The 9,658-nt window shown below is 39.3% G+C and overlaps 1 pseudogene across 1 annotated transcript; it reads left to right on the plus strand.

Annotated features, from left to right (window-relative positions):
* Nucleotides 1-3,041: 3,041 nt before the first annotated feature.
* Nucleotides 3,042-8,958, plus strand: LOC145479644 (cytosolic Fe-S cluster assembly factor NUBP2 homolog; annotated as a pseudogene). Its single transcript, XR_014048441.1, has 8 exons — nt 3,042-3,371; nt 3,641-3,778; nt 5,514-5,602; nt 6,105-6,215; nt 7,002-7,073; nt 7,520-7,610; nt 8,093-8,203; nt 8,839-8,958. The product of XR_014048441.1 is annotated as a cytosolic Fe-S cluster assembly factor NUBP2 homolog (transcript).
* The last annotated feature ends 700 nt before the right edge of the window (nt 8,959-9,658 follow it).

Below are 9,658 nucleotides of genomic sequence, written 5' to 3' on the forward strand. Positions count from 1 at the left end.
TTTTCCTTTGTGAATTACTAATCTAAACACCTACTTTTCTCTAGATTAGTCCTTGAAGCGCTGATTACTGTGCAGTACGTACATGACATGCATATCGGTGTCGCAACGCGGCAGTCTACTGATCATCAGCCTGGTTCAGTTGTGGCTTATAAGGATCCATACTGTGGAAAAACTCAAGTGCTTTCTGGCCGGAGAAATGCCTCGGACAGTGGGATGGAAAGCGGCAAAGTCTTTCCTGAGAGCAACCCTACTATGGAAAATTCTGGTAACGATAGGATAAGTTATTAAGGACAGAGGTATCGACTTGTTTCTTAGAAAAATCCAGTAAGATGGAATGCGGAAAAGTATTTCAGTCCTGAGAGCAACCCGGCTGAGGACAATTCTGGTAATGATAGGATAAGTAAATAAGGACACAGGTAACGACTCCGGTTTCTTAGAAAAATCCGAGATCAGTGCTAGAACAAGCTAATAAAACGTCCATTTTGAAATCGGAATGATCGCAGAAGGCAATCACGCATTCCTAAGCTGAGTGGAGAGTTTCGTGCGCTCCTCTTAGTGCTTGTTTTACTTTCACGTCCAGAGGGGTGGTAGCAGTCGAGAGGTCGACTAGTCATTCCGTGCTCGCAAGTTGGAAACCTATCCTGTTGGACACAGCACGCAGGTATCACGAGTACCATGCGACAATCCACCGGAAGCATGAGTCTGGATGGAGTGTCGGAATAGGGTGGTTGATTTCTGACCGGGCCTGTACTGCCTCAGCGCTTCTGACTTCATATGTCCTCATATGGACCCCCCGAGGGCTGTGTCTGTATTTCAAGCTGGGTTTGCAGGCTGTCATTTCTGTTTTTTGTTTTTTGTTTTTTTGTTTTCTGCAGTCAAAATTCTAAAAGAATTAAGAAACACTTGATCCGGGTTTTTCGAGGGCTAGTCGGTTGTTATCAGTAACTTGGAGGAAGGAAGAAATGTGGACACAATATGCGATTGTATGATCACCCTCGAATGGAGCAGATGAACATCTATTTCCTGTTTAACTTTTTGAGCTTTAAGCAATTAATGTTCCTATACAACAACAATCCCATTGGCTATTGAACTGATATTACATTTTTTACCTCTAGAAGCACTGATAAGGTCAGGAGTAGTTTGTATGTTGAATTATTAATGCTTCACCCAATGCATGCCATGGATAAAGACTGGTTTGGAGTCTTTTTTACATCAAAGTGGACAAGTGTGCTTAGGCAGCGTTTGCACGTTGTCTTTCTATTTTCAGCATGAAGAAGAGATATTCAGTTATTGGGTTAATCGAGAATGAGAAGAACTTCTTCATGAAAAGAAAATTTATGGATAGTGCTGAAGTTACGCTAAAATTTGTGGGGTTGTAGTTAAGTTACTAATTATTTTCTTTTGTTGTTTCTAAACAGTTTATTGACTTGTTGTAAATTACATAAGACAGAAAAAATTTGCTTGCTGCGTCCTTGCGATGTTCTCTACGACGAAGCTTGTGCGATTTCCTGGCCTCAACGAACAAAGAACTTGGCTAATATCCAGCCCTCTTGACCTTACGCTTAGTCAATAACCTATATGTAATTCTAGGTTGGACTATGTAAAACAATGGGGAATATCTAATTATGTATGGTTCTGTAGGACTTTGTAAGCAGGTTTTGAATGATATTGTACTTAAAAGTTTTATCTGGAATGTTAATCAAGCTTAAAGTTTGGTTATATATGGTTATATGAGTTTACTAAGGATTTTGTGTTACTATCAGGAAGATGTAGGGCTCTCCGTAGGGCTATATCAGCTCAATTGTATGAAAATGTATTGTTATGTAGAGCTATATAGGCCTGTGTGTGGCTATCTCAAGCAATTTAGGGCTGTAGAGTCTTGGCATGCGTGAAAAAAGCTCTCTATGACTATTTCTAACTTTTGGTTGGGCTTAGGCCACGTTTATTCCAGACTCAATCGAAACCTTGTCATGGGTGTTTGCATCCTTCGAAGTGTGCCTAAACGCATTGCAGAACTGGAAATGAAGACAGGAACTCACTCACGGTATCATTCATTATTTACTCGTTCGATCTTTTGTGACCTTCGGAAAACTTCGGACATCTTGGGTAACCTTCGGTAAATCGAGCACACTGGAAGAAGTTAACCTTTGGAAATCCGCCTACTGGTTAGGCGTAAACTGAAGAGCATCATCTTCGGTAATCTTTGATAACCTCCGGGAAAATCGAACACTGTTGAACATCTTCGGAAATTCGACTAATTCGACAAATCGAGCACTATCAAAGCATGTGCAGAATATCTTCGGAAATACGACATATATGGAATATCGAACATTGTCGAAGAAGGCAATCTTTGGAAATCCGACTAATTCGGCAAAGAGAACATCTTCGGTAACCTATGCGAAAATCCGAGTAATTCGGAAAAATCGAGTACTCCCAAAGAAGACAATCTTCGGAGATTCGACTAATTCGGCAAATAAAACGAACAGTGTCGAAAATCTTCGGAAATCAATATTCCGCAAGTCGAGCTCTGGAAGTATGTGCGGACGAATATCTTCGGAAATCCGACTGGTTCGGAAAATCGATTTACTGCCAAAGAAGACCATCTTCGGAAATCCGACTAATTCGGCAAATACAGCATCTTCGGTGGCCTTCGGTAACCTCTAGAAAAATCGTACTTTTTCGAACTTCTTCGGTAATCCGACTATTTCGGCAAGTCGAGCACTGTCTGTCGCTTTCGAGTGGTATACCACGGAATATCCCACGAGACACTTGTATTCTCTCGATATACACACGCGCCTAAGGCTTGTGTTTATACCGAAAAAATTTAAATGACTCGTGGGATATAGTTATTCCAGAAGGGGTCACTGTTCCGCCGTTTTGTTACTTTCCAGTAGCAAAATTCGTACGTTATCCATGTCATATGGACTGGAGCCCAAAAAACTCAACACAAGCAAGTAAGTGGTAGGGCTAAAGCCCTTCCTCCTCCCTCGCGGTCCCTGATTTCATTTGTGGTTTTGAAAATATCTTTCAGTAGCCTGAAATGTCAGTCATCTCCCAACCTCAGCTTAATCCCCGGGCGATTAGGCTGGATGGTGGAAGATGACTGACATTTCAGGCCACCTCGGAGACGCAGGGGCAGTTAGTCGGGACGACGCGATATGTTCGGGCGAAATTGTACGTCTTGATGTAAACTTTCGCCCGAAAATATCGCGTCGTCCGAAAATGTCGCGTCGACTAACTGCCCCTGGGTGTCCCAGGATGACCTTTTTTTCAGCTACAGAGCGGGCCTACAGAGCAGCGGGAAAGCTTCTTGAGCCGACTGTACGCGAGGATGACCAGCAGTTTCCTTCTCAAATTCAAGATGGCGGACGGTGAGTACTGTCGTGCAACGAATGTGTTACTTAAAAAATTGCTGTTTGCATTGAGGGTGTATACATTATCTTTTCTTTAAAGTAAGACTACATGTAAGCAGAAGTATAAGTCCTTTTTTGTTATTTTTTTCGAATGAAACTCCAGCCTCCTACACGGAAAGGCTTAATATATTATTTGCATGCTTAGCGACGTTGTTAGGATTGTCCTGTCTCTCCAGAGTCCGAGTAATTCTCACTTATACAATGTGCTTTTTGTTCGTAAATTTCAGGTCAGCCGGAGCAAATCCTTGAAGAAGTGATAAAATCTATCAAGCACGTGATTCTTGTTTTGTCTGGTAAAGGAGGAGTTGGTAAAAGTGCTGTTTAAGACACAGATAGCGTGGACCCTTTACGACAAAGGAAAGAAGGTAAGCTGAAATCTTTGCGTTCTGTTGACTTATGGTTTACATTTCTACATTTACCCGTATTAAGGACGGTCGCGCGAAATGTGAAAAAATGGGGCGTCACCGACTTCGTTTTGGAGAGAACATCCCCACAAGAACACCCGAAATCTGAAATAATCGGGCTTCGTTAGCGAATAAGGCCACAATGTCTGGAAGCCCAAAATATTGCAATTAGATCTTTGAAGTGAAATGTTCTCTGCCAAATGTTGTTTAAGGTAATTCCTCTGAAATAAAAGTGACAATAGGATTTTGTTCAAACTTTGTCTACTGAATATTTATCATATGAGAACTTCAATTTTGAAATAAAAATGGGGGGTGCCTATGCTCATTAAGGAGCAGCGAAGCATTGAAAACGTCCCATTTTGGCATTATTCAATGCTTGTTATAAGAACACATTCCCAGTAATAGTAAAATCTTTGTGAGTCCAGACTCACGAGAACACGCATTAAACTACAGTCAATACATTGCGTCAGACACAAATAAGCATTTTAAGTTTGATTCAGACAGAAAGCTAAATCCTAGATTTAAAAAAATGAACCAAATTTCTTGATATGGTTACCAAACTGCAAAATAGAAAAGACCACAGTGTATCTGCTATTTTCTTTATTTATTCAATTTTCAGTGATAGAAATTAGTTCAGTCTTTTCTCATGCAAAGCTTATGATTAGTTGATTACAATGACTGGAAAAAAAGGTGGGGTCCCCATGCTTGTTAGTGAGCTATAGCCATTTTTCAACTGACAGAACTCAATATCAAGGCAAGTCCATCATGTTTTCAAGATGCACGTGCACGAGCATGCGCTAACTGATGCTATAAATTATGCGCAGTAAGGATGCACGATGCAAATGTGAGGAATCACCTTAAGGGGACCTATTAAGTGAATTTAGTCAACTGGCGAGGTTCCTTAATGAACAAGTTCGCATTTAGCGACCATAGTTTCATGGACCTGGTAGCCACAAGATGGCAGGATTCGATGTTCCGTGGACAGAAATCTTAATTTTTTTTTAACTTCCCACATTCATTTTTTGTTCATTTTTGGACAATGTGGAGATATTTGTTAATAAAATCTGTTTCTGGAAAGAAAAGTAGAGGTCGCCAAACATCCAAGATCATTAAAACCAGCCAAAGCTATAGCAATAGCCTTCTGCCCTATCATTGTTCATTTTATAGCCTGCATGACAGGCCGTAGAAGGGGAGAGAAAGGGTCCACGCAGGCTATTCATTTTATTACTTAGTGTGTGCTCTCATGCATAACATGATGTGTGAATTTGTGCACACAGTAAGGACGTGCAGAAACAATTAGGGCGAATGTCCTTAAGTCATTGATTCATGTGCAGTGGGAGGGGTTGCAAGGGGGGAAGCTTTATTGGATGATTTTCTACGTTTGGGATAGGTCTTGTTTTCGTGTTTTACGTTTGGGAGCGAGATTTGTTATCAGAAGATTTATAGTATTGGCCACATGATGTGTGAACTGGTGACACTTAGGGAAAAATCCTGTCTTGGATTAAAAAATGTTCACTTTGCCTTCCCCCCAGCACCTTCTGTCTTTCTCCCCCTTACCCCAGAGTCACCCCAGTGAAAATCTGTGGATCTGCCACTGGTAGCAAAGAAGTGTCTTCAAGAATGTATTGCTACAGGCTGCCGTACTACCTTGATCACAATAAATGGCTAATCTTTGTGTTATCTCTTTATCTTCCAGCTTGGCATACTGGATGTTGACATATGTGGACCAAGTATTCCAAGGATGATGAATGTAGAGGGAAAAAATATACAGCAGTGTTCTGCTGGGTAAGTCATAATATAAAGGATCATCTTCTGAAGCCATTCCGTGGGAGCCAATATTAACTAAATCATGCATACATACTGTATACAGCTCTCACACGTGTGTTTGATGTGTAACAGTGAAAGAGTGTCTATGACCTTCAGTGGCTCATTACAGGAGAATTCCTTATATCCAGTTTGATAGCAAGAAACTGATTTGAAGTGTTGCGGCTTCTTCTGCATGGAATGCTGGTCTGTCAGGGACCACTACCCCACTTCTTTGGAACTTTTGTGGGTGAACTTGTTTGATCTTGGGAAGTTTTTTATTTCGTAGAATTTAGATTATCTGCAGTATAAATGCATCAGACGTGTGTTTTAATTATCATACTTTTCATATACATACTTCACTTTCTAATTTTTTTTTATAAAATCAGCTGATATGTTATTGACATCATAACTTGCCTATGTTTTTTGCCCAGGGTGTTTACTGTAAGTATTTTCTAAAGATCACCTGAACCTTTCTTTTTAGCTTGGTTCCAGTTTACACAGACAAGGACCAACAACTGGCTGTTATGTCAATTGGTTTCTTGTTATTAAATAAGAGATGATGCCATTGTGTGGAGAGGACCTAAGAAAAATGGTATTTATTCATTTATGCTCTTCACTTACATATTTTTTGACTTACCTTGACCTGTTGAAGCTTGTTAATCAAAGCTAGATCTGAGTGTCTCATCATCAGTGAAACTGACTACTGAAATCACTTCAAGGAGCTATGCCACCACATATTGAGTAATTTTTTGTGAAATGCGCAATTTAATTACCTTAGTTTAAAATGTAGGAAACTTCAGGTAGCTATTATTAGGCTTTGTTGATATTGAGCAAACAATACTTAATTTTCTTTTTTGGAGGCAGTATTATGTCTAGTTGATATCTATTACAAAATTTCTCAAAATACAATTAAATAGCTCAGTTGGTAGAGCACTGCACTGGTATTGCAGATGTCATGGGTTCAAATCCCATTCACGCCTGATTTTTTTTTTCAGGCTTTAATTTCACAACCGCTTAAGTTGTGTGCATAACTGCGATGATCAATCATGTCTTCAAAAAAAATTTTATGTGACACCCCCAGCTGGTCACCACTGGATCCACAGTATAACTATTTGGACAAAGTTATGCAAATTCTTTCGAAAATACTGTGGCTTTTCTGGGCTTTTGAATGAAAGGAAAATGTTTGAAATCAGCAAAATGTTTTACTACTATTTTAAAACAACTTTGTTCCAGGCCAGAGCACCACTGTCTGCAATGCACTTTTATTAATGATTTCTAAAATGGAGCAAATTCTGTAGAGTGCTACAAACATTTTGATGTTCCTACAGACTTTCTTGAGTTCTCAAGTGACAGTTACCGGTTTGTTTGTTTCTTTTAGCAATGATCAAGCAGTTTCTATCAGATGTTTGTTGGGGTGACCTGGATTACCAGCTTATTGATACACCTCCAGGTATGACGACTGTGTAAAATGTTATTTTCAGAGGCTTGTGATGTACTGTTGTGTTAGGTACAGTGGCCCAGTGGTTAATGTCATACACTGTAGATCAATAGATCTGGATTCAAAGCCTGTTCATGGGTCTTTGTACTGCATTTTTAGGTGAGAGACTTGACTGGCAATGCCTTTCATCACATAGGAGGAGAAATGAGTACTAACAAGTTGCTGGCCAACCTGAACTGCAAAAATACAGGGATACGAGGGGATATCCACCAGTAGGCCAGTTCCCCATTAAGGACATTTAAGGGAATACAATACTCCATACTGGGAGACTGGAGTTGGAGTCAGAGCAGATATACTCTTAACTTTGCTGATAGTACAATCATGCACATTCATTTTACAGTATGCAGTGTAATCCTATCATTATTGCTCTGTTCTAAGATTGGTTTTGTTCAATCCAGGAACATCTGATGAGCACATAAATGATTACAGTTAGTAGAAAATCTGCGACATTACAATCCAGATGGAGCAATTTTTGTCACTACTCCTCAGGTATGCATATTAAAGTATATTATTTTATAATAACCGTTCTATAATTAAATGCTGTCAATTATTAGTAAGGCTTATTTTGATTTCGGAAAGTTTACACTTGCCTAATTTGTGTCTGTTGTGACTAATACATTGTTAATTTAGCCGTAAGAGCATTGAGGAAAGGCCAGCTTTTCACTTAGACATTTACTAGCCTTTGAATAGTCAATCAATTCAGGTGAAATCGAGCCTAATCATTGTTTGGCCAAAACCTAAGATTAGTTTAGTATCAGTTGATTGGCAAAATTGGTCTCCAGTTCTGAACTTTTAACCCTCATTTTTTCCCTTTTGTTCTCAATGAAAGAAAAATATCAGCAGTTGTTCCTGGGCATGGGATAACTCTCCATCTTCAATTGCTTAATAAAAGATTTGCAAGAAATTTACCAGAATGAACTAGTATGTAATATATTGATGGATTTTTCAATGACATTCCTGTTGTTTCTCAGGGTGTGGCAGTGTCTGACGTCAGGAGAGAACTAACATTCTGCAAGAAAACTAAAATCCCAATCCTAGAGTGGTGGAGAACATGAGTGAATTTGTCTGTCCTCATTTGTAATGTAAGTGTTAGCCTCCTAATACAGATGCTCTTTGCAGGAAACACTGAAAGCAGTACTCCCATATATGGGCTATATAGGTTTGTGTCATGGGATAGGATATAGCTTTTGAGGTTCTCAATCCTTAAAATAGGGTATCATTTTTGCCCCTGTTGACATTAATTGCGTTCACGGTGTGATCCTTAGACAGGTTACCCACCTAAATTGTGTCTGCTAATATTGCAATGCGTAAATGCCCGGCTAAACAGAAAATAAGTTCTACACTTGATGCTTTTAAACTTCCAGTGTCACAGAAGTGAAATACAGTTGACCTGTTGGTGCCATTCATAGTTTTTGTTTTTTCCTTGAATTGGATGTCATTTTTCTTGGATCGGGCCTTAAACAGGGTATCAGTTTCTTTTGCTTCATCCCTAAATAGGGTCAGGGTTTTAAGTCTTTTCACTGCACACCTACAGTATCTGGGATTGAGGAAACATTGCCAGACAAGTCCATGCAAAATGCATGTGTGGAGGAGGCTTTTCCTTTTTATGATTTGAAAAGAATATTTAATACACTATGACTTGTTGTATTTTTGACTGTTATAGTGTACCTTCATCTAGTTCATAGTATGAAATAATATTTCACTTTCTTTCCTTTAGAAATGTACAAATTTGTTTCAAAAGGAGGAGGTGAAGCTTTGGCAAAGAGCTGCAATGCTCCATTTTTAGGTAAAAATACTTACTAACATCAGTGACTACACAGGAAGGGGGATAGAGGGGTAAGGGGGCAATCAAGATCATGTTTCATGGAAAATGGTCTTTTCACCATTTATTACACTTCTCTATATTAGTGGTAAAAAAAAAACAAGCAGGGAAGTATATTGTTTGGAAATGCAAAGGTCTCATTTGCTGGAAGCTTAAGGAATGTCAACCAAATTCTTTGTTGTGTCAAGCTTATCACAAAGGGTCATTGCAAATTGCAGACAATTCTCACTGATGTGATGTGTTCAATTTGACATTGAAATCAGTCAGTTTTCGCAGAGGAGAGTCTTCTAGCTATATCTTGCTTTCAGCTCTTGAAAAAATAGTTTTTTCCTTCTTTGTAGGTTCTATTCCACTGGATCCCAGTCTAACACAATCCTTAGAAGACGCCAAGCTGTTATTGACTTGTTTCCTAACTCACCAACACTAAATGCAGTAGACGTAATCACTTCCAAACTGTTAGAATTGGAAAGCAATGGAGATCAGTGATTGAAGGAACAAGTACTTTTTTTCAAAAATGGTTGTTGAGCATGTGGCATTTATACAGTTGGACAAATGTGACTGAGATGGCCAAGTGTTCAACCACTGGTTTCTCCTTACAGTGCCAGTCCCTTATCAATCAAACCAGTGATGAGAATTACGGCAATCATCAATCAAGCCCTGCTCTAGTCATTAATTAAGGAAGAAAACTAACATAGAAAAATATGGCTTCGCCCCT

This window comes from Orbicella franksi, chromosome 2 (assembly GCF_964199315.1).
Source record: "Orbicella franksi chromosome 2, jaOrbFran1.1, whole genome shotgun sequence".
Taxonomy (NCBI): domain Eukaryota; kingdom Metazoa; phylum Cnidaria; class Anthozoa; order Scleractinia; family Merulinidae; genus Orbicella; species Orbicella franksi.